The sequence below is a fragment of the Aythya ferina genome, assembly GCF_964211825.1.
Source record: "Aythya ferina genome assembly, chromosome: 5".
Taxonomy (NCBI): domain Eukaryota; kingdom Metazoa; phylum Chordata; class Aves; order Anseriformes; family Anatidae; genus Aythya; species Aythya ferina.
Window position 1 is genome coordinate 5,856,201 of NC_140301.1, and position 25,700 is coordinate 5,881,900.

General features: G+C 42.7%; 1 protein-coding gene and 1 long non-coding RNA gene across 4 annotated transcripts in view; one reads left to right on the forward strand and one right to left on the reverse strand.

The window, feature by feature from the left end:
- Positions 1-18,891, reverse strand: part of LOC311438013 — an 85,888-nt gene extending 66,997 nt beyond the window's left edge. The window contains exon 1 of the long non-coding RNA XR_014693895.1: positions 18,768-18,891. This is a non-coding gene — a long non-coding RNA (uncharacterized lncRNA). The remainder of the gene's footprint in view (positions 1-18,767) is intronic.
- Positions 1-25,700, forward strand: part of KCNC1 (potassium voltage-gated channel subfamily C member 1) — a 117,961-nt gene that overhangs the window by 53,138 nt on the left and 39,123 nt on the right. The gene's annotated exons all lie outside the window — the stretch shown is intronic.

The following is a 25,700-nucleotide window of genomic DNA, read 5'->3' on the forward strand; positions in this document are numbered from 1 at the left end:
GATGAAAGCTGTCAGTGGTAGCTTCAACTGTTAATGTTTCTGTAGAATGCAACATATCTTCTAAAATTTGAAGGCTATGTATTTACTTTCAAACTCATTTTCTGTTGTCACCTACACTGCCCAATGTAGCACCTGGCTCCTAATTAGAAAGGCATTTAGGTATTGTCAGCACCAGCTTTACCTTACATGTTCCAAAATGTTTAGCAGCCTATTAACTAGGTGTTGAAAGCCAGGTGAAATCACAGCACTATTGAGCCTTACATTAAGCAGCAGGGACAGCTTTTGGTGCAGTGCTTTCTCAAAGCAGAGGGACGGCTGGTGAGGCTGACTGGGCACACTGAGGGAAAGCAACACTGTGATTAGCAGACCCAGGGGACTGGCACAGAAGACCAGAGGGAACCCAAGATAAAGTATAAGGAAAGAAAAAGGCTAACCAATACAGGATAAAACATGCTGACCTCCATATATTTAGCAAGAAAGAGACCAACTTCTAAAATAAAAAAGAGTGAGCAGGGGGGAAACAATCATTTCTAACCTAGTCAGTGGGAACTGCTAGAAGAGGAGAGCTTGACTGAAGATGTGATTACATCAGAAATAAATCTTCCTATGTACTGAGACAGATCATCAGCCAGTATAGCTCAACTCAGTGGAGCTCTGCTCATACACACACGCATGTAACCCCCCCCCCATAAAAGCAGCCATAAATTAACACCCCTTCTCCACAACTCCAATAACTTAGCTGTCAGAGCAATTTCTTTATGCAGGCCCATTGGTATTGCTTGGAGACACCCCATGCATTGGGTCAGTGTTAAACTTGCCATTCAAGACAGCTTAAAAATGAGAAAACCAATACAGAATTACTGCTGTGGTCAGAAAAAGAAACACCACAACAATGAATACTGACTTTCCCATGTTTGGTTTCACAGCAAAAGAACCATCCTAGTTTTCAATGGAAAATATAAGTAACGTACACTTTTCAGCAAGACCTTTAAAGTGTATTTCAACTAAAAGAAAAAAAAAAAAAAAGACTTTAAAGAAGTTTTCCAAAGTTAAATAGAGCTTTGAATTCTCAAAATGGAAACTGCATTAAAAAAAAAAAAAAAAAAAATCTATTCTTGGTTGAATATTCTAAAATAGATCTGTGCATTTAACATCATGGAGGTAGAGAACACATCACCAGGGAGGATAGCTTCATAATGTGAACAATAAATTCAGACATGCATTAAAAAGGCAATTAGATCTAAAATGACTTGCATTGGTTTCTAATTTGCATACTAAAACGTGGTGTACTTTTTCTGCCTTATCAATGCTAGAAATACTTTGGTCAGAAGCTGGAAAAGTCCTTAGTCATCGTGTATGCCCAGTATGACATGGCGAGGTGAGCCTCACATTTGTGCCATGCGTGTTCCTCCTGGCAGTTGGGCGTCTCATCTTGCTGTATGCAAAACCCAGCACACAGGTCCCAGGCTTTTACGCATACTGCAGCACAGCCATTGTATGGATGGGTTTCTACTTCATAAGCATTTGGTTAGAAATGGAAAATTACTGGTCAATGTAATGCAAAATGGAAATGCAACATTACCGGTCAATTTGCAATGATGTGCACGTGGTTGGCAACAATGTCTTTTAAAGGATGGAATTTAATTTCTGGTGCTTATCTGAAATGTTGCCTTTATTGTTTAAATATACCAGAGTCATTTTTACATGTAAAAATAGTGTCTGTGCTTGCTTGGGAGCTGAAAATGCAAACGAATAGCTGAACATTCAAGTCCTTGCACTGCCTGAGCAAACGTCAGTTTTGGGAAAGCAAGTGAATGTTCGTATTCCCCTGCAACAGCTTTAGGCAACTGGATATGAAAATCTGCTCTTAAAATGAAACAGATTTGCTAATTATGTGAAAAGAGTTACTATAAATACAGGAGAGAAGAAGTTTAAGTCCAAAATGTGTTCAGCAGATAAGCAATTGCTCAGTTCTGCCCTTATCAATCTGAGGAAGCATTTAGTGCTGAGATGGAATATCAGAGCTGGTGAGATGGAACAGAAATAAACTTGAAGCTAATCAGAAAACATGCTTCACGTTCTTCATCCGCTCTCTAGTAGCAGCTGCTTTGAGATATTGCTATAGGGACGATCCCACTGCAATACTGGCTTTTGAAAGCATTCCAAATCCTGTAAAATGTATTAATCTGCAACATTGATATGAATAGCACAGACAAATGGAAGCAATTACTTTCTCCTCTTCATTCTGATTTGTTATCTTTGTTTGATATGGATAGCCTATGCCAAATATCTATCAGTGATACTTGCTTGATCTGGTTTAAGGCTTTTTTTTTTTTTTTTTTTTTTAAACTATTTAACTATTTTGTCTGTTTTGGGGCTTCAGCTAATGTAAAAGAGAGAAACTAAACAGTCTTACTATGTAGAAAAAAAATATGCAACTGCTTTCCTTCAATACTCCTCCAGGTACCCCAGATTTAGAAGCCTTTGTTAAACTACTTGTTGGAGTTTAAAAAAAGAAGAAAAAAAGAGATGGGTGGGAATACCTTCCAAAGTACTGCCCAGTCCACTCCCATCAGCAGGTCTCTACAGAAGTCTGAGGAGAAGGAGAAATTACTGCATGTTATAACTGAGGAAGATCTGTAGAGAGTTTCCAGAGAGCTGCAGCAGAGAGCCTGGCTGCACAACGCAGAGCCAAGCCAGAGGGTATCCTGGCTACTTTATTTTTTTCTTACACTGATTAAACATCATTAAGAAGGAGGAGGCCCTCCTGCCTGTCCAGAAGACACAACACAACAGCCGCAGCTGCTTGGATCTGGGGGACAGGGGAAATGGCAGCACAGGCTCTCCTGCTGCTGGCAGTCAGGATGCTCTCAGAGCTGCTTCGGGACTGTGCTCAACCCCAGAGCAGCCCACAGCACACTGCTAGAGGCTGCAGGGGATGCCTGAGGTCCACGGGGGTCTTGTTAATGGAAACCTGTCCCCTGAGGATGTCAGTGAGCTCTGCCATGCTGTCACAGTAGGGTGAGGGAGACAAGGGGGACAGAAATGAAATCCCACCTCTCACCTCGCAGTGCTGAGGACAGGGAAACTGTCCACCAGAGCTCCGGAGTTTGGCTTTCCATCCCACAACCAGGAGGTCTCTCCTTTTTGGAAGCACCTAGAAAAGCCTGAGAAAGATCAGCAGCCATATTTTGAAATAACAGAAGCATGAACCATTACCTGATAGGGAAAATTGCAGGGATTTGAGAAGAGCAGGGGACTGCCATGGGGATGGATTAGAGGAAGACAAGGGGGCACGGTTGGGGGACGCTTTTGGAAGTGACAAAGCTCCAAGATCCTGCTTTTGCTGCTTATTTTATTTAACCTTCTAAAGCAGTCACGTTAGCCCGGGTGTAATTTGAATGCTATTTTTTCTTCACCCCTGCAAGAGATAATTTATTACAAAAAAAGGAGGAAAGAGGACAAAATTCTCCTCGAGGAGGCCAGCACGCCTCACAGCTACACGGACCAGTCCATCACAGAAACAACTAACTCGGTGACCTGAAGCCACGCTTGCTCAGCACACAGTCCCCAGCCTCGCTGCCAGCTTTTAAAACAAAAAGGCTCGATCCAAAAGCCCAAATGGCTTTGGATCGTCCCCTCAGCCTGCAGCATATCTTCTGTCCCTGGCATTTTGAAACGGCATGTGAGGGCAAGGCGTCCAACTGCCCTGGATCACAACTCAACCAAATGGCAGAAAGGGAAGTCCAGGACAGGAACATGACAGATGCGAGCCAGTTGGGAGTGCTGCTCTCAACGGGCACGGCCAAGGGGACAGGAAAGATGGAGCCACGAGCCAGGGGGAGACAGGATGGCACTAAAAATATAAATAGTTCTGTCACATATTGTGCGTGAGGCTTAAAGATTAGCGTTTGTTCCTGACAGTGGTTTTACGGAGGGTTTTTTTGTTGTTGTTATAGCCTTTTTTTTTAACGCATACATCACACTACCACAAACTGACAACTCAAGTCAACCGTTATGGCAGAGCAGCAACCCTGCAGATCCCCTTCTGTGCTTTCTGCTTGCCTGGGCACCCTGACGCTTCCTTCATGACAGCTCTGGAGGCCGTGAGCCACGCTCTCCTCTCATGCACGTCCATAACCCCCAGTAATGCTGATCGGCACAGCTACCCAGGTGAATCGAGCTCTCTTCCCCCACCTGCTTCTTTTTTATTCAGTCCACAGCAGGTGTTCTTTCCTGGGAGACAGGAATCCCATGTTGATAGGTCTCACTGCGTACCAGAGGGGATGCCTGATGCTTCTGCCTGCCGCTGCCGGCCTCGTATTCCCACAGAACCTTTCGAAAATGAGATCCAAGAAGTAGCTGCTTGTAACCTGCCACAGAGGGCAAGTGTAGATACAGAGAAGTAAAAGGCACGGTTGGCTTCTCAAATTAGGTTCCAGTTGTTATTTCTAAAGACCTGAAGGCATCCATTTGCATCTTAGGATACAGAGCCATCTTTTGGGAGGAATCTTTGGAAATCCTGTGCCCCATCCCATCCGCTTGGGAAGAGCACTGGGTTTTCCCAATGCACTTTGGTTCACTTACAAAAACCCCAGCTCCTGCAGCTAACACCCTCAAAGCTCTGTTCTTTTCCTGGGACTGTCACCACCTGTACATTTGGACAAAACCAGAATTTTCTGAATGACTCATCCCTAACAACTGGAGGCAGCAAAAGCTCGGCTCCCATTGCAGTAGAAGATCTAAGAGTACCCCCTAGTCTGTGCAACCTTGTCCCTCGGCCACACTCAAAGCAGGGAAGCCCAGTTCAGAGCCTGGCCTTTAGTTACTTGCCATTCACCCACCTTCTGGAAAAGGACTCTTGTTGCAGCGTGATTATCTGAGCATGAACCTATAGCTGAACCTTCAGACTGAGCTATGGCTTAGTGCATCGCCACTAGCAAGCAGAGTCATTAGGAGACACCTTTATGATTTAAATATCCTCCAGTGGATTTATAGCAATGAACCCTTCTTTGTATTCACAGTGGGGTAAGAGCGCTCCCTGTCACCTTGAGCAGCTCAGATGACACCCAAAACTCATTAAGGTATGGTAACTCAACAGCTTTTCGTGCACTGTGGATCTCCTATGAGAGTTGTATGTCTTAATTAATCTGTCAAGTGCTTTAATATCCATGGAGAGAAGGTGCAGCATAATGTAAGAAACTGTAATTTATAACTCTCCCCCTTTCTGCACAAAAAGCCACATTACCTGAGATTAAATCCTACTTTAATGACAACAAGGTTAGAAAAATAGTGCAACTTCTGTTAACTGAATGCAGTCCAGACCTCTAAGCCTCTTGTCCTGGCAGGTCAGGACACCAGCAGGTTCTGCCATTAACCTCCAGCTGGGTGAGCATGGCATGTCCTTGAACTTCTCTGGGCTTCTTCTGCTTCTCTTTCAACTCGTCTCTCTGGAGATGTTCTTCACGTCAGGGTTTGTCACCATGTGCAGCTAAGTAGGAGCAGATATTTTGTCAATAACTACAGAAATTTGCTGTTGACCTTAGCAATAGTCTTAATATACTTGGTCTTCATTTCATTTCTGGGATAATAACTGGAATGCAAGTTTAATTTAAAGCCAGCATGGCACGCATGGAGTGCAGCACCCAGCAGTACATACGTAGCTGATAACAGGCTTGAGCAGTCTAGCCGACAGAGTGCTTGTAGTAGCCCATCTATCAAAGTGTTATGTTCTAGTAGATGATGCAAGTTTAATGATGAAAAATAAAAGCTTATAAGCTGGTTGCTACTAGCTGCCATTTTGGTGCAAAAAAAAAAAAAAAAAAGTCATGAAAGCTTGTCAACTAAACTTCATCTTACACTGAAAAAATATCTTCATGGAGCAAGGCAAGCATATTAATAACATAGCAGTGCCAGCTGAGGAAAATGGCTGGCTTGTAAAAGCAATTCCAACTGTAAGTGTCTGGGAAATGGAATCTCAACAGGATAAGCAACACTTAACAGGCTCCTGCTAAGATGACTCCTTCAGCAAGCCAGAAAATAACTTATGAGCAGTTCATAGCTTGCACCTCTGCAGCACACTTTATACATGTTCTAAGAGTCCAGTCTGGAGGGAGAAACATTACAAGTGTAGGAACACAGTAAATTATGCAGATGAGGGTCCACAAAATGCCCACTGTGGGTCCTTCAGAGCTTCTAGATTTACAAGATTTGACACACACAAAGCTCAGGGCTGTTTTCTCTGCAGACCCCGTAAGGCACACTGACACTTCACTTTCTGTGATTTTTGCAAGTGCTGATTTTTGTGATATTTACTTTTTGGGGGAGCCAGTTTTGTAGCTTTTCTGTGATTCTAGGCAGTCCAAAGATGTTTTGCAATTATTAAGTTATCTGGTTGTCTGCACTTAGACTCCAAGCGGAGCTCTGTGTTGTTAAAACCAGGATCTGAGATGAAATCCAAGGCTGTCTAGAGTAACAGAAAATAAGCTGCATTCTCTTCGTTTTCCCCTGGTCCAGGGTTCAGTGTTGCCTATTGCCTAATCCGTTGGATAAGAGCTTTCACCTTATGTGACAATCAGTTCATTGATACCCACTTAAATCCATGTAAATTGCTTTGAGAATAGTAAGCTAAAATGCTGAGCAGCTTTACTGCTGGGATACCCACTTGTATCCTCAAAACATCTTGCCAATCTACAAAGATGCAGAAAGAATGAAACCTTTTTTAAATAGGCTGCATAAAAGCCATTCACACCTAGTACTGTGCACAGAAACTGCTTGAACAATAAAATCTCTATCCCTAAATATCCTCAGATAAAACTAATTGTTCTGTAGGATCTTATGCTACATAAATTGTCTGCTCCGTGTGCACTCTATCATAATTAAACGCAGAAAAATGAGAAGGAAGAGAAAATTAGTACCAACATGGAAGGCCTCTCCCCAGTTACCAGGTGGCAATTTCTTTACTGTGGATTTCTCTAGCACTTGGGATTATTTTATACTACTCCATTATTTGCTGAGCTTACTGCCCATTTTATTTGGCTTGCTCACTGCTTTATTACATGTGAAGAGGTTTGTTTTTTTTTTTTATTTTTTGTGCTGCCACACACGCTATAACTCAGCAGCAGAGAAGGGCTTCTCAGAGCAATGTGAGCGCGCTACATGGGCTGCCAGGTGCATACCGCAGTGCTCGAGTGCCTGTCTCATTGGTAGTACACAGCCCTGAGCAAAACGCCATCCAGCCACTAGGTTTATTTTCCTGTCAAGAAGCTGAACTGAGAATAAATGTGAAACTCGCATAAAAAGATCATGAAGCTTTCCTAGATATAGTAAAAACAAACAAGCAAACGCGCTCTGTCCCACCACTTATTTACACGCCAATTCTCTCGTGTATGCCCACTGCTCTGCAGTATGTTCGCAGAGCTCACCTTCCTCTGCTGGTAGGTGGCTGAACCTCTGTGTTAAGAGATGGGGTCAGGGAGGTCTGAGGACCACTGAGAGGGTGCTGCTTCCACTGTGAAATATCCCTTTTTGTGCATACAACTGCAGCTGTTCTGGTCCTGTTGCAATGACCCCCTGCTCCCCACTGTCTCCAATTCCAATTTAACAAGGATTAACGAGGCTACAGCATGCTGGAAAAACACAGGACTTCTCCCAGTAACAGCTGGGGGGGGTGACTTGCCTCAGACTGGCTAGGAGAATAGTGCAGCCTGTTCTTCTGATGCTTCATTAGTGGAAAAAAAAAGAAAAAAAAAAAAGAAAAAAAAAGAAAAAAAAAAGATACGTGAGTTCAGACAGAGCTATTAAGCCTGGTTATTTCTGCTGGTCACCAGGCATGATCGGCACACAGGTAAAGTCTTAGCAATGAAGTTTCTGCCTTTTGCCACCTGCTGTCAAATGCCCTAGTTTTGGCTAGGGAGAAACTAATGCCAGCTGTAACCTAATAAAGGAGAAGGCCTTGGACTTCACATGCATAACCAAAACCTGTCTGACGGACACTGTAACCCTGCTGTTGCAGCATTTGTTCTCTCAAGGATATATAGTTCAGTATAAAATGAAGAGGGACAGAGGAAGGTGCAGGTATCTTCACAGCACAGACCTACAAACACACGCAAGCCAGCATTTTGAAGCTGAAGCCAACAATGCCACCTTGCTATATAAATTCTGGAGTGGGATTTGCTTAGTGCTCACTGTATATGTGTCTTTGCTTTAACTCAGCCCTTCTCTTTCCCTGTAAAAAATCAACAACTGCCAATCCCCCACCTGCCTCCCACTGGGAACTGGCTGCTTTCCTCCATCACTGGCACTAGCCAGCCCCGAGCGTGCCCAGGAATTTCACTGCCTGCTTCTCTGATGGTATTTCTTGGCAGTCCCTCGTAAATATGGGACATCGTGTTCTGTCCTCGGGAGACCCACACCGCAGCATTTGAGTCAGGAACCTAGTTTAAAAGGATAGGTATTTCCCTGCCATGAAGGACCAGCATTTCAGTCTATGTGAATTTGGGTGTGTATTCACAGGCAAAAGAAGTGGAGAAAGCAGTGGAGAAGGGGAGAAACCAAGGAATTACTGGATGTTCTCATCCTAGTATTTGACAGCTGCTCTTCAGAAGGGAAGAAATTGATCAAACTGCTAGGTTCGGGTAGTTGTTTAGAAGGATACTTCCAAAATCTCTTGCTATCCAACCCAAGAAAGTAAACAACCACCAGTTATCTCCTCGTAGGACATCAAATTTTAATTTTGACAGATACATGTCAGGTCTCTGGAGATCCACGTTGTTTTTGCAGATGCAAAAGCTTTGGAGCACAGGTCTCTTTGAAACAAATCAGCCATTCTTTTCACTTAGCACCAGCACGAACTCAACGCATTAAGCAAACGTGTCCCTCCCCTAACACAGAAACTCATAGTTTTGGTATCACTTCAATAGCTTCTACAAAACGTAATTAATTGATTACAGGTAGAAAGGGTGAAGTTTCCATCCACTCCAAGATCAACATCAAATACATGACAAGATAATGAGAAAGGGAAAACCTACAGACTGAGTTTTTAGGAGTGAGTCTGGCTTAATTAAAGGTTCACAATTATGCCAGTGTCTGCAAACAGCTTTAGACAGAGCACGTGATGTATGGCTCCACAGACACCAGAAGTTGAATTTTCTACTCACTGAAACAAGCCACAAATGTCTACCAGTTTCAACAACAAAAAAAAGTATACTGATAAATGGCAAAGGTATTGACATAATTTGGTTTCAATTCCTGCTTACAAAGGAAAGTAAGAGTGCCGCAACAGAAAGCATTCTTTAATTTTGGATGCTTCTACGCACGTAGCCCGGTGCAAGGAGCAGACAAAGTCCATAATCACAGTATGTTTTTTCTTTGACCGCTTCAGAAGAAATGGCCAACTTCTTTTTCCTTTTTTTTTTTTTTTTAAATGCATGTACTGTTTTGTAAATATAACCCTCTATGACAAAGAAGTCTATTATGAATATCTTGATGCCCAAGCTAAAAGGACAGCCTGCCAAGACAATTGTGATCATCCAGTCTTCAAAGTCTTTCTTGAACTATTTCCATAAGACCTACTCTGCATACCAGACATAGCAAAACTTGTATGAATTCTCCCTGAACAGAGCCAGCAAGCAGACTTGTGAACACAGTGTATGCGTGTGCAGTTTGTCCTTGCTCCCCCACCAGTCTCCTTGCTTGGGAATTGATTTCCCAAGGTGCTAATTACCTTTAGTTGTGATATTCCTGTTATCTCACTAACCTCCTTTGTTACTGTAATTTGCTCTGATGTGGACATTGGAGAGGGAAAACAAAGACTGTACATAATTTTAAGTCAATGGCTGAGAGCTGTACCCCAAATACAGCCTGAAACACAATGAAGTGCTTTCCTGAAAACCGCTGGATTTACAGTCATAGTGAGGATTAAAAAAAAAAGAAATCCCATACACACACCACTAACAAAGCTACGTCTTCACCAACTTTATTCAGCTATGCTCTTTTAAATAAGTTACAAGTCTACAAATGAAATTGTGAAGTGAAGGCCATATCATTTACCAGTCTCATTAGGTCTTTAATTACCGAGTCAGGGGAAAAACATGCCGTCAGTCCCTATCATTGTTCTTGAGACACGACGTCCTTAAAGATGCACAAGAATGCTCTCGTTCTAGTTTTAAAACAGCATGGAATGGACTACAGACCTTCGTTTTCTAAACAGCCCTAGCTTCAAATCATGTCAAATAGGTTAAAGCCACTGAAGACTGATGTTTGCATTTTCTTTTGCTGTCCTATTAAAGCCATACTGTTAATCAGCCACTGAATAGAAGCATCATAAGCCACAGTGCTCTGCTATTTTAGAAGTCAGCTGGCTCCTGCCCCATTTAAAACTTTTAGCTTCACACAATTTTCGAAGAAACAGATCTAATGAATTATACTCAGTCACACCTGAATGCTCACTGCCTTTGTAGCTTAAAAGCAATACCTGTCCTCAAGGGACATTCCTGACATACCTATATTTCATACTGAGGTCCTAGGCTGTATTCATTAGGTTCCTATAAACACGTCCATTTCAGTGGTGAAAAACAAAACAAGGTTTTTCATCCTGTTGCTCAGTCCTCCCCATCCACAAAGGGAGGATTCATGCTACCCTCTTTTGTAAGTAATTTTGAGATACGCTTATGAGAAAAACTACTTAGCACAGGACTATTGCTGTTTGCCACGGGTTTGTATGGGAAGAGGAGCAGAACACTGTCTTCTTATTCTCCCCTCTCTAACTATACATTTTACTCCCCCTCAAATTAGGGCAAAATCCTGCAAGTAATCAAATGGGAGAAGTTATTGGCATTGAGGCCAATTCCACAATCTGATTGATCACCGTGGAAGTAAGTTCCACCGGACTGAGGTTTGTGTGAGCAGCTCTGCTCACTGGATTAGGACCTTGCTAATATTACATGAGAAAACAGACAAAGAAGTAAGCATCACAAATCTAAAATCAATATGCATTATTACCAAAATGTCAGACAAAATATCTCATACTGGGCTTTTACTCTGGAATCCTGCTGCTGCACTACACCTTCCTCCAGGTCCAGAAACCAACAGCAAGATTGTAATCACCAGTGCCAGCAGGAAAAGGATCCAAAGCAGCAGGTCCAGGAGAGTGGTTTCTACAACCTATGCTGTCTGTGTCACCTTGTAACTGAAAAACTAATTTTCAGAGATGATCAACGCATATCAAAGTCTAACACTGGTCTGAAAAGCTTTAGGGAAAAGCAGTAGAAACCCGCACTAATACATTGTTGTCCAACCACTATGCATTTTTCTATAATTTTAGTGCAGTTTGGTTGCACTGATGTTATTTGCATACAAACATATCCCCCTGCATACTTTCTTTTATTTAAAGCAACAAAGCCCATCATAACGGCTGAAAAAAACCCTACTGTCTTCTGACATCTGGTAGGCAGCCTCACACCTCTGAGGTTCTGGAAAGCATCAGCATCAACAGCAGCCAGGAGCGTACCTTGTGCAGTAGGCTTTTAGCTGACTGAAAATTAAAGTGCCACCTGCAAACAGTAAAGGCATAAAACTGCCTAACCTGATTCCATGGTGCAAGGAACAGCTGGAGGAACTGAGGGTGAGGCATGTGAAGGGAGAGCTGACTGCAGCTGGGGCACTGTGGGGAGCTAGGCAGAGGAACAGCGTGGTTGATGCAGGTGCCATCAGGCACAGGCACGGCTTGCAGGCAGTCTCTGGAATTTCAGTGGCACGTTCCATGTGATGACGTGAAATGCTGATTCTGAAATGCTCATGGTGAAGATTTTATTTTAATGTGCTTTCTACTTTGACAGTATCTCTTTCCAAGCAAGTTATATCCATAGTGATTTTATTCCTTTTTTTGTTCTCCCAGTGCAACAGAGCACCTGGTCATTTCAAGCCTGACTTGGCTGATTTAGGAAAAAATAGAACAAGTTTTTCTTCCTTTACACTCAGCTGAAAGCTTTGAAAAGAGCTTTTTCTGAGTAAGTTGCATAAAAATACAGATTCACCTAATCAGCATTCCTGAAAAAGTGAAAATAAAACAAGCAAACAAATAAGGTTGGGTAGATAAAGAAAAACCCTTTTACACTAATTAAGGAATCTGTATCTCCATGGCCCTAGAAATAAAGCCCACTTCCCATCACACCTTTTCCTGTGGTCCCACCAGTCCTTGCTCAATGCATAAGGGTCAGTAGACTACCAAGCATATACAACACGGAAGTTACACGGTGTCAAACCTAACATGCCAACATAGGGAATAATCTCACTGAGATCTAGGGATTTTTGTTCAGTTCCTTACTCTTCAATTTTTGAGTATAAAATTAGTAAGGAGCAGAGGATGGATAAAAGAACTATTATGTTAAATCCCAACTCAGCTCAGCTACCTGCTCTTCCTTTCAGTATTCCCTCTGCTGTTCCCAAGTCGTATTTATTTGCTGCCAAGCAGCAGAAAGCTAACTAGTGCTATGTCGTGTTTCCTTGTTGGTGTCACGAGCTCCTTCCCACCTCCATGGATACTGCCCCTCACCTCAGCTATACAGGGTGAAACCTAGAATGGAGAGAAAGGGAAACTGGCAGTAAGAAATAAGAGAGTGAAAGCGCAATCTTGCACTTGACCTATAGAAATACCTCCCTCCCTCAAAGAACTTGCTCTCATGAGTAAAATCAGCCCTTAAACTTTGGCCACAGGACACATTAAAACCTCCAGGCAAGCAGCAGGCAGGCTTGGGCTGTGCTGCTAGGCTAGCCAAAGCAGTCAGCTGAAAGCTACAGCAGGTATTCCCACGTGAGATCCAGTCACTGCAGTACTGGTGAAGCTCCTGTTGAGGGCAATTTAGAGAATTTAGTATTTGTGCTGCAGTGTACATAGGAAAAAAGGCTGACATAATCTAACAACAGCTTCTGTCAATCCATTTGCAAGAATGAAAGAGATGCCTTATTTTAAAGCTACCCACTATGAACCGTTTAGACACACCACCTTCTCCCCATTTTGTATTTCTTTCCTTCCTCACAATAGTAATCTTTCAGAGTGGGAGAGAACAAAAAGATTTTGTCTTCCAAGATACAGACTAGTTGTTTTGCATCGATAGTCTTGATTATTTTTTTTTAACCCAGCAATAAATGCACCTGGTGTTATAAGAACTTGCTACCTTTTCAGAAGGCTCCAGCCTATTCCTATTTTTGAAATAGCAGAAGGACCTCAGAACGAATACCTCTCCCCTTTCACACATTCATGCACAGGTGAGACAGGGATCCCAGGGAACAGAAGCTGACTGCACATAAAAGTCAAATAGCGAAAGGGTTTGGAGGGTCAGAATAAGGCGGCCATGGCAAAGCCAAGCAGTCTGCCTGTGCACAGCAGAAGAAGGCAGGCTGTCTTCCAGCTCCTGCTGCCACCATCCTTAACCGTTCTTAAGAGGTTGTGGTTCTCCACGTTCTCTACCCTGGCACTTTTGCCAAATGTGATCGAATTATGATGAAATGGGGGCTTGATCTGAATGTCTGCATACAAGACTACTGTCTGAAGAGTCAACCCAACAGCAATTTATGTCTTAGAAAAAAGAAATTGTTATTAAATTTACTGTGTCAGGAGCGGAGGGAAACTCCAGCATTGCCTTCCAGCAGGAGATCAGCTGTTAATCCCTCTTTTCCCTAAGTGCTGATAATACCACCTTAGGCTACATGAGGCTTTCTGGAAAACAAGGCAGGTGTTACAAACAAAGCAACACCTCTCTGCTTCCCCAGCTGTGATCCATTTCTCTTCAATTTTAGCCCAGCCTTTACTGATCATCTCACTTAAAGGGTCCTGGCCCTCATTGGGATCAACGGGATCCCATGGAGGATCAATGGAACCAGGCCACTTCCCAAACCCTGTATGAGTAACAACACCAGCTGGCATTTTCAGGGCCCGGGGAGGGCAGTTCAGCCACGTGGCTTCCATTTAAAATTGCTGAGAGCTGGGAAGAACAGCCCTGTAGTCAGTGTTGAAAATATTCAACCCCAGAGAGCAAGTGAGAAATTCAAGTCCACTTCTAAGAGCATGATGCTGTAACAAATACATTGCGTGATACTTCTTGCATCCGTGAGGCACTGAGTCAGCCTAGATCCTCTTTATGTTCATGTAGCTCAACTATCTCAATACAGATCCCTGTCTGGCAGGCAATGGGGAGGGCTGGGGAAGTGCAGCGTATCTGTCAGTTGCAGCAGACAAGAACATCTTGTACTTGAGCTGCTTGTTGAGTAGGTTTGAGAGGCAGACAAACCGGCAGACTAATTACATTTTTTAACCATGGTACTCAAAAGTAAAATCCTTGTAACGTGCTACCAACTTGAATGTGCCTGTGCACAATACCAGATTATCCCCATCAATACCAACAATAATATGTTAACTCTACTAAAAAAAAATATCATGGAAAAAGTTAATACTCAAATTAAAAATATTTCAATCTAAACTGAGCTTTGAAGAGGTTCCAGCATTCTCCTTTCTAAGACAATCATGACCAAAACCAAAAGATACCTCTGCAGGCTGGAGTAACAGAGTAAGGAGACAGACTGAACCAGCTCACTAAATCCATCTTTGCTGAGCAACAGCCTGAAGGGATAACAAAGCAGCCTGCAACAACCTGAAGAGCACTTTGACAAAGGAGGGAAAAGCACAGCAAAACAAAGCAGCACGTAAATAGGAAAAATGGGTTGAAAGAAGATGGTGAGGCTACAAAGTATTCTACTCCTGAATGCTGCCTCAAAGGAAGAGATGTTCATACCATATAATCCCCCGAATAACCCTGGAAAGGCCTCCCAGCAGCAGGAGGAAGTACAAAATATACATTTTATCACTTCTAGCTTCCAAAATTGGTAAGAAATTTTAAGAATGATGCCTCATCCAATAAGCCAGAGGCTCTGGGTTAAAGCAACACCTATCCTTAATACTATCAAGAACTGTGTGCGTGTGTGAAGAAAAGAATGAACTGCATTTTCTGAGCAAGTAGCAAGGAGAATGACTCATGCTAGCGGTCATTACACAAGAACACCAAGAGCACCATAACATCATGCTCATAAGCAAGAATATATTGCACAGGGAAAATAAACCAAGCACCTTCATAATCCAGTAGCTGCATTAAATCCCATGACATCTGCCTAAATATCTATGGGTTTTTAAAGGCAGCTTTTTAGCCTTGCCAATCCTCCACACCTGAAAGAACTGTATATGATGGGGCTGAGAAGCTGCTGAGGGTTAAGAATAAGGCAAAGAACAAGCCATGTTAACTTCTGTTTTCAAACTTTCTCCACCTGCTTTCGAGACTTCTCTACACCAGATACTTATATTAGTTCCTTGCTGGTCCTTCACATGATCTTGCACTGCTGACACCACTGCTCAAAGTAAACATCTGAGGGAACTCAGAAACTCAGAATTTTAGTTGATTTCAGACTGCAAACTTTTGCAGAGCTAATAAAACAACACAGCTGCACACGCAGCTCTGATGACCATGGAGGACACAACCCAGCAAGAGTCAAGCAGCTCAGAGTCTTGGCACTGTGCTCCTCTTGGACAAAGAGCACTGATAGCATGTTCTCTTACAAGGGTGTCTTTTCCTTTGTGCACCCAACCAGTGGCACGGTCTGCAAGGCAAGGAGAGGAAAGCAAAGGCACTTAGCCCCAGCACACCCACCCCAGTTGCTTGTTTGCATAAGTTGTAGCTGATTCTATTTGGTAAGAATATAAATGTCCTAATTTGGTTTTAAAAATAAAATCAATTGTAAATTTATTTAGAGCAACTTACCTGCCTGCTTGATGTACATCACTGGGCCCGTATTGATCGTTTGAGGTAGAACTCATTCCAAATTGTATCGAGTTCCTTCATTAGCAAATTTTTAGCAGAACTCATGCTGTGGTTCTAGGCCAGAAGTATGCAAGGCTCCACTTAGGGACTATAGAGCTAGAGTGGGGGAGTGTTGGGAAGAGGATAAGGATTCTCCAACGGAGAATATTTAAAACCAGCAATAATATGAATTATGTTTTGGATAAGAGAGCCATTTTTCAAACAACAAATGAGAAAAACTAAGAGTAGAAAGAGCCTACGTGCATTGATCGGGGAAAAGAAATCCAGTTGGTGAAGATAAGAATGGAGTGAATAATTCATAAGTAGTACAGTGCATGGGTCATTTCAATAGGCATTTTGGTTTGTGGAATTAAGTGCCTAAAATAGCTCAGCAATGCACAGAGCACCTCTGAGGCAGCGGATGGTGAGGCGGCTCATCTGGCTTGCCAGCGAGGCCGCCCCACTGTTACTGTGGTTACCAAAGGCCCGTGGTTCCCATGCCTACCAGGCCTCTCATACACGCCTGGCGATTCCTCACCAGCTTCTGTGGCTGTTTTGAACAGGGAAAGAGTCCTCGTGCTATGCCTGCGCTCGCCCTGAGACAAAAGGTCTGCGACATGCAGGTGGGCTCAGCCGCGGGAAGGAGCAGCTGGTGGCTCTGCTGCAGATCCTTACCTCACTCTGCCTCGTGGCTGACACCACGCTCTCTCCTTCGTGTGAGGGAACACCCCTGCCATGGAGAGGAAACACGGGAAAGAGTCAGAAATGAGGAGTGCTCGTTGCCCTGACAAAGGAGGTGGCACTCGGGGGCGCCTTCACATCCCCGACCCAGAGGGGCACATATGTAGCAACTCTCTCCTCATTGGGGCTGTATTCCAAGTTCAATATAAAAATACTTCCGACTGAGCAATGAATAATAATAAAAACAAAAAGCACAACTTTCACGTTTGGCACCTTGCAAGTACCCAGCTGGCTCTGTGTTTCAAAATCAGCTTTAACTTTTCCTGTCAGGGCATCAGCTCCTCCTGTGCCGTGCCCTTGCACACAGTTCATGCCCTGCGCCACCCTGCAGCATCACGCAGCTTGTGCAGGTCACTCACGAATTAGAAATGGAGTGGGTGAAAACAAACCTAATGCAGTGAATGCCCCTTGCCATCCACGCTGGCTAAAGCAACATTTAGCTCGAGTGCAAGTCCTGGCTTTTCCTTGTTTTTTTACTTCATCCCCTACTCTGCCTCCCCCACCTCTCTGTTTGCTGTAGCTGATGGCACTCACCCGACTCACTACCCACACGTCTAGGAATTGTTTTTTCACAAACAAGTCAGCATTACAGACCACTCTGTCTTTAAAGGCCTTTTTTCTAAATAGATTTTTATAGGCAACCATTTGCTCAAGCTCTTCTTTAAGCAAAGAAATGCCCCAGGACAGCAGTCTATCTCATGCTCGGGAGAGAAAGTACGCCTCACCCAGAAGCTCCCAGAGAGCAATGATATCTTTGGAATCAATGCACTTCCACCATCAGTTCATTTCATCCTTTCTCCCTTTATTTTTATGCAGTTTTGTGCCTGTTGTGTGGCAATACACACTAGGAAAGACTTCCAGAAGTGCTTAGTGATTTCTGGTAATTCGCTGTTATTATCTCCAATTGGAAATCTCCTTAAGGCCAGGTTTTCATAGGCTGGCACTCCGATCCTGTTAAAACAGATGATAAGAGATCCCCGTGTTGAGGACTTCAGATAAAAAGGTTTCTCAGGACAAAAGATTAAAGTCACTACCAAGTATAGTTTATTCACTTTTGATGGAAAAATTCTCACCCTTCTCCCACAGAGAGCGGCCCTTTCTAGAGGAACTGATGTAGCTATGTTAGATGAACAAGACCATAATTTGGATAAATAGAAAAATCTACAACTACAGCCCACCCATCCTTCTCACCTCATCCTCCCTCCTGCCATTTGCTACATGTTGGACTCGCTTGGTCTGCAAGGTTAAACCTTGCCATCTCAGTATTTGATCTGACAACCCTATCCGTTCCTTTGGAATTCCAGATTTTAAGACATTTTGCCTCAGCCAGAGACTTCAGTACTGGTAGCTGTGCAGCCAAAATTAAACCAGTTTTTTTTAAGAAAAACCTGCTGTACCCTCTGAGCCTCACCATCACCTCACCTATGGAACAGAAATAGCATCTGCTTCTTTTGCCTTACAGAACAGCTGCAAATTGATTTTTAAATTAACATTTCAACAGCACTTTCAAGGCATACAATGTTGCACACTGTTAAGTGTTAGTGTTATGCAATATTTCAGGTTCTTTGTAGCGCAGGTAGATGCATAATATTCCACAAAGCTATTCCGAATAAAGGATGTTTCCTTTGTGGTGGAGGATAGCATTCAGAAACAAAGTTAGCTCTTCAGCCACGGTTCACATCATACCTGCATGTGCACTTGAATAAACTAAAGATATGCAAATACACCATGGCTGATACAGCCATAATGCAGCAAGCAGTAAGAGATGAGAGTCTGCTATTATCCCACAAGATGCTGAGAGTACCGCAGGACACAAGTTAAACAGTTGCATAACATTGCTGGCAAACTTCTCAAAATACCCTAAATTCCTTTCGTCTTCTGTAGAAAGCAATTTTCCTCTGGGTTCAGGCTATGACTTACCTTGCGTTTCTTTTCTAATCTTTTCTTCAGCAGCTTCAGTTAACCTTGAATGCTTGAGACATTGTTTTAAGTAGAAGCGTTTTCCTTGTTGCTTATGCAACGTACCTCGCAGTAAGCATTTCAAGGCCTCGTTCTTTCAGCACCACACAACTTTTACAGTCCATCCCTCCCCAAAAAGCCCCAGCTGTAGGAGTTAACAGAGAGCGGTCCTGAGTTCAGCTCCCCAGCACCAGGGAAGACAGTGGCTCTTACAGTAGTTACCTGCAAAAGGCTGTCGGGAACCCTTCTGAACTGCTGTGAGTTGGCCAACCATGCTGTGTGATTAACCCCACAGCACTGCCCCTGGAGCACGCTCTGCAGGAGTTTCACAGCTGCTAACAATGACTCTGGCTTGGGGGAGGGAGAATTGCTGTGTGGAACTGATAGCCGGGTTAGTATCACAGGTGTTATACATCCTTCTCATAAGTTAAGCCTTAATAACATAACAATGTAGACTTCTTTCTTTGTCATCCATCTCACATGTAAGTGCACAGTTTCTGCATGTCTGTTGGTACGCAGTGGCGTAGTTAGATTAGGTACAGTGAATATACTCAGGAGGAGAAAATATTTTACCAGGGAAAGAAAGTATGATATAATCCTCTCCTTTAAATCAGGACAGTGCTGTCAGCAAGGAGAGTGGGCGTGTGCACTGACTGCCCTGTACTGAGTACTGTGATAGGGACTCCTGGGACAGCAGGTGCCCTCTTGAGTTTGGGTTATGGCTGGGCTCTTCCTGAGGTTCTTTATAATCACAGTGTGTCTTTAATGACTGAACATCTCAGACTTGATTTGCCATATAGAGGTTGCAGTACCTTCATGGGCAAAATCAAGAACCAAATAGAGCTGCGCTGAGCCCCAAATGATTCCTTTTATGGAGACAAATGCAAATTCTGGAAGGCATCTTTGATATGTGAAATGTTGCCTAAGTTGAGAAGAGTTACTAGAAAATCTTAAAAAAAAAATAGGAACCCTAACTAGTGCTATCGAACTCCATAGCAAAAGGACATTTTGGGAGCAAAGGTCTTAAGGCATAGATCTAAACGGTTTTCAGAGAGTTTGAGAAGACACCCTAGGATACTTAAAACAGAACAAAGAGCAGGAGAGAGGGAAAAAATAAATACCTCTCTCTACATATCATATATGCACTTGTTTACAAAACTGTCAAATCTCGCCACAAAGAAAGTGAGATATTTCCTATGAGAAAAGGGAAATCTACCTGGGAATTGAAGTGCTTGACCACCTGAACAGGAGAGAGAATGCCAAAGGAGCAAACTGGCATAAAATGGCAGACCTGGAGGGGAAGAGAGGGACTGTGTCAGGCAGAAGGAAATGCAGCACAGAACAGAAGTCAAGGGCTAGAATGAGCCCTTCATCTCCTTGCTTAGAGGAGGAATAGCCCTGGAAACACAGTGCTGTGAAGAGTCACAGGAAGAATTTGAGGATGCAGCAATGTCATACCAGGGCCATTTCTTTAAGTCCTGTCTTCCACTGGGTTGCACATTTCTCCCCTTCAGTGGATTCTCCTCAATCCACTGGTTTTCCTAGTAATTGCTGCTGTCCTGGCAGGGCTGTGCACAAAGAGGGAGACCAGACTGTCTGCCAGTTCTGCATGCTACAGCCAGGCATCACCACAGTCCTTGAGGCAGGCATTAGATACCTAATAAATAAACACAATTTTATATATAATTTATATTTATGGAGATTGCCAAAATATCCAAAATGAAGCAGTCATTGAAATGCCTGGGTCCTGACACCTAATTTTCAGCCACGTTGTTAAGAAGCCTGGCTTTTCAGGGACTGTTATCTGTGACATCCTTCCATATAAACTGCAGTGAAAACAGGAAATCCCAAGCTCAACATTTAGTAGCACCCAAAGAGATCTCAGTGCTTTCATTTTTTCAGAATGATGAGTTATTTTGAGTGCCTCACTTCTGAGGTGCTCAGCTCAGCTCTCAGATGGCTCTCGGCCACTCCGTGAATTTAAAACTTTGGAACATCTCTCATGGAGCAGTCGGGAACTGGGGTTTCAAAAATCCACAGTCAAATATGAAAAAGGTTCATCTCTGTCTCCAAACAGGATTTTTATCACACTTACTTCTGCTACAGCATTGCTTGGGGAGAGAAATTGGAGTTGGGACCCTTTGCAGGCACTGCACACCCAAACGGCTCACCTCTGTGGGCTGATGTCTTCTGAGTCTTCCCCTTAGTCTTATGTAGGAGCCACCAGCATCCAATTGACTGCCCCTACCAGCTGTTGGTGACTTCTCATGGAAGACAAGCAGGTAGATTTCACTCCCTGTCTGAGGGTGGTTATGTAGCCAGCCTAGCCACATTTTAAACTATTAAAGATTCGACAACTGCTTATTCTAATTTGTCTCAAAGAAGCAGCGTCATTGTCTGAATACAAACATGATCTGGCACACACCACAAATATCTTGGCTTCAAAACCACAGGGAGAAAAGTCTTCCTCTTTTATTAGGTTAGGAAGGTCTGTATTCAGGACAAAGCCTCACTGAGTATTTCAAGTGTTTCCTTGTGGAGTTTTGCACTCAATGCTTCCACACGCTGGAGTTTTTCTTGCAAAACATAAGAAAAGATGTGCTCTTTCTAGTGGAGCTGGAGACCAACAGGCACTCTGCCTGCTCCATGCTTGTAACAATTTCGTTTCTCCAGTGCTGGTGCATAGCTGAGTTTGGTTGCTCACTTGGGGCAGGCCCTGAAAGGATACAGAAATATGTCTCCTACTCTTTGAAGAGCTTCTGGGATGATTCTAATGTGATGTAGGCTTGAGAGAGGCTGTACTTCTTAGAAGTACGAGCATGTGAATTTAGCCACTCTTGAGCAAGTGACTGTGCAGAAGCTGTAGCAAAAAAAGGAGAAATGGGAGTTGCTGCTCCACAGAGAGTCCCAGGACTCAAGTAGCCTACAGCTAAAATCACTGTAAGGAATCCCTAAGTTAACAGCTTCAAGAGTGTGCACACACATACATGCATTTGAGAGATTAAAACTTGTCAATCAATCCTCTTTCTATTTTCATATTTCTAAATGCAAAAGGTGAGGCTTGGGCTAAGATACATACCTAGTTTCATCTGTCTGCACTTGATCATAACCACAAGCACCTGTGTGACTTTTATTCATTTTTGAAGGAGAAAAATAAAAATTACATCTAGAAAATAGGAAGCCTCAGGACTGAGCATATTTTGCAAGTCTTTGGGTTTTCCCAGTTGGATTCGCCTAGCTCTAGTCAGGAATTCCCCTCTCTTGTCAAGGCATTGCATAAGAAATGTTTTTTCCCACAACGAAGGACTGGCAGCGAGTCAGAGAGGGAGGAAGTGTCATATCTCAGGAGAGAAAATAGCATCCAGAACAAAGGTGGTGAGGCGAGATCCAGAATATCATAGCTCACGATGCTGCCACCAGTCATCGCGAAAAAATTCTTCTTTTCATTTGAGAATAGAAAGTGTGCATAGTGCACAAAAAGTTGCCTGCCTTACAAGAAAGGGCTAAAAAAACTAGTGATAATGAGCAGTTGTAGAAAAAGTTGCCTGGTTTCATTTGTCATGCTCCAGTGTATGAAATATTACATGACCTACTTGGTTTATTTAATTCTAGAACATTTGACAGAACTGACAGCATAAATGTGTGTGGCATCATCTGAAAATGAGATTAATAATTATATTGATTTTATGCAGTAACAGAATGAGAATATAAGAACATGAGTCTAGGACCCATGGAACATTTGGATCTTTAATAGATGTTAGCTTAGAAAAGAAGGAAAGCACCTGCAAATTTCCAAATCCATAGCTGTCTGTGATGGATAGGGCAAAAGCAAACAAGCCTAAAATGTAGCACAGCTGATTTATGTTAGATATTAGGAAGAAAAAATTACAGCTAGATCACGGTGAAGCAAGACTTCTTGCAAAGAATCTATAATATTCACCATTGGAGGTCCTTAAAAACAGCCTATAAGTTGGGGAATGATCAAAGACTGTGCTTTGGGTTAAGGGACTGACTTGATTTGTAGGCCCTTATCAAGCCTATGTTACTACAGTCCCTTGAAGAGATTGAAAACTCCCTTTCAGCACTTACAGCTCCTTCTGTAGTGTCCCATATACCTAGCTGCAGAAGTCTTGGGGCACATTTGGATCAGGAATCTATAAATGTTAAGATGAGAATTTCCCACTGAGCTGTTGCTGAGCAATATGAACCATTTCTAACTCCCACCATACTGTCTCCACACAGTTCTCACTACCCAGACTAGGGAGCTAGCAAAGAAGCTTGCAAAATAAATTCACATCTCTGCTCTGATCGTGCATGGTGTTCCTATTAAATTGCATTAAATTGATTTAATCTAACCTAAATGAAACCGGAAAACTTGCCTAAGCATTCCAATCTCTGCCTGGTGACCAGCTGGCTGGCCATGCGGTCACAGACAAATACTGTATATACCACACTTCCAGTTCTGATGAAGCCTTGCTTCTCTCTGTAACTACCTTGTCAAAGCACACGGCTGCCTGCTAGGACTAACATTTGAGAGAGGTGCTTCTAATTTATTTATTGCAACGTCAACGCTGAATAACTTAAGCATATTCCCCACAGATGACTGCACATTTTTTTTTAACATGCTATTTCACGTCTGCGTGCCACTAAGCATTCCAAGATTTTTTTGCAAGCTGTCATATATATTTTTTTGGCATTACATAACCATTTCATCCGTGAGCTGCCAGTGGACTTCTCTTCTGATTCTGGAGCAAGCTTTGTTTATCTCTAAGCTTACTTCTTCAATTTGTCTCAGCTAAGAAGCACAAATTTGAACAACCTTGAGACTGAGCCAGTATGTTCACTGAAGTGAGTTTCTCTGTTGATTGTCTTATCTTATTGAAAAAAGAAACTCATTGGAAAAAGATGGACTGCCAAGATGGTCATCTGTCCCTTCACAGACAAGAGCTGGGAGGTTACATTTGATTGTGCCCTCATAGACTGGTTTCACACCTACAAAAGCAGAACTGGATTTTTCCCCTTGCAAATACTTTCAATTTCATAGTCATCACTCAAAGAATCTCCAAACGTCTTACATTAGGATTCTTAATGAAATGTTGCCAAGGTGGGTTTTTGACAAAGTCTTTGCTTTTGCTCACTTTCACAGCATTAGCTGGTTGCTAGCTACTGTGCCTACATTTAGTCATTTGATCAGTCATACAGATTCAATATTTCTCTCCAAAATTCAGCAGAATTACTTGCACATTTGAAATGAGTCATTTGTTTGAATCAGGGTCCAGATCTCTAAGAAAGCCTGGAAAATCAGTCTTGACAAATAAAGTTGTAATAAAGCTGAGTATTTTAAAGCAGCTTTCATTTAACCCAAACTTTGGCTGAGCTGTGCAAAAAAGAGTTGTCTCAATTATTAAACATTTTGGTGATACACTGGCTAAGTTTTAGAGTGGTTAAAATATAGCTTTCAGAATAAAATAAACAATCCAAGCTCAGTGATTCAAGTCACAGGCAAATGTCCGCTTCATGCAGATATAACAGCTGTTTCAGAGATAAACCTTGAACAAATGAACAACTGTAAATACTGGTAAAGCCCTTGGCCTCATGAATGGAAATCATGTGGTTTTATGCAGGACTAGCAAAAAGCACAGGGGTCTGGATATATCTGAAATACTGATGTTTTGCAGGAACAAACTCATAGGTTACCAGCAGTGATCTGAAACGCTTCTGAGACTAGCTTGCTCCTGCAAGATACACAGCATTTAGTGTTCATGGACTTACTGAAAGATTACTAGACCTGGGACTTCTTTTTGGTAGAAAAAAAGGAAAAAAAAAAAGAATATTGAATCCCACTTGAGTCATAACTTATATTTCTAGAGGCACTGCAGCACTAATGGCTCCATCACTTCTCCCTTGGAGGGCAAAGATGTATGAGGAGAATGTTTTCATCTCTCATTTCAGTCTTGCCAAGCCCTGGGCTCTCACACTGGGGAGGACGCAAACTTGATGTTCAGAGGTTCTGCTCATACTGACTAAGACGACAACTTATCTCCTGTGCTTTTTTGGTTCAAGAGGAACAGGATGGTTATGATCTAGTAAATTAAGTATTTTTTCATCAAAACCATAACTCACCAGAACAGACCATTAGAAAGACAGGGTGCCACTTCTATAGAAAATTTTCTGATGATTCAAGCAAAAGGCCATCTTCCTCTGCCTTTCATGGCTGAGGGAAGGGTAGGATTTCCTGAATTTCCCTGCAAGAAGACAGGAATTAAAGAATCACTTTTTAAAAAATACTTCTGTTAGCAGTTGCAAAGGGAGAGGCTGGAAAATCTCCTCTAAGTGTGACCTGTTCCTTTTCTCCCCTCTAGCCTGAGTCACAATTGTTAAATGATTCTGAGCAGTATCAAAGGAGAAGAGCACCCGTCTGCGGCATGCAGCTTCTACCAACTCACTCTGAATGTGTGATGAATTATGAATGGTATGTTGTGTAGATCCCTATTTCCTAGAGAACAACCTCTGAGTTTACTGAAACTTGACTAGTAAAAGCTGTGCTGCTACTGCTGCCACCAACTTTCCCTGCTTATGGTCCACGAGTGGTGTCTCTTGGATCAAAGACTCAGCCAAGGCCTCCCTTCACAGGTACACATGCTGGGAGGCAAAAAAATGGGTCAGTGCTGGAGGCTAAGAGCCTCAGTCATCCAATTTCTGTCCCAATGCTTAAATCAACAGCCTTCGCTGCCAGTGGGTTACTGGGCTTACTTGCTTACAGCAAACCATAAAAAGGTTTCTTATCTCAGAGATCGGAACTATCTCAGAAATGCAAGATGAAATACGGTTTTAAAAAGTAATTCCCAGAAGTAGGCAGTCACACCTATATATTTAATACTGTCTGTCTAATCCTCAGACCTTTTTCTGAATGAGCCTAGTCTCCTAATCCTCGTGTATTGCAAGGTTTAGTCATGTTTTTAAGGTACTGGACTCCTGTTTCCCTTCCATGCTGAATGGAAATTTACTGGCTCATTATTCATGGGCGGCTAGGTCTGATTCTGTTATCTTGTACCGTTTACAGCTCTGTGACGTTGGTGTGAAACACTACTATTCTGAATTAATTGGCACTTCATATTCACACTGGACTGACAAAAATGGCTAGGTTAGATAGTG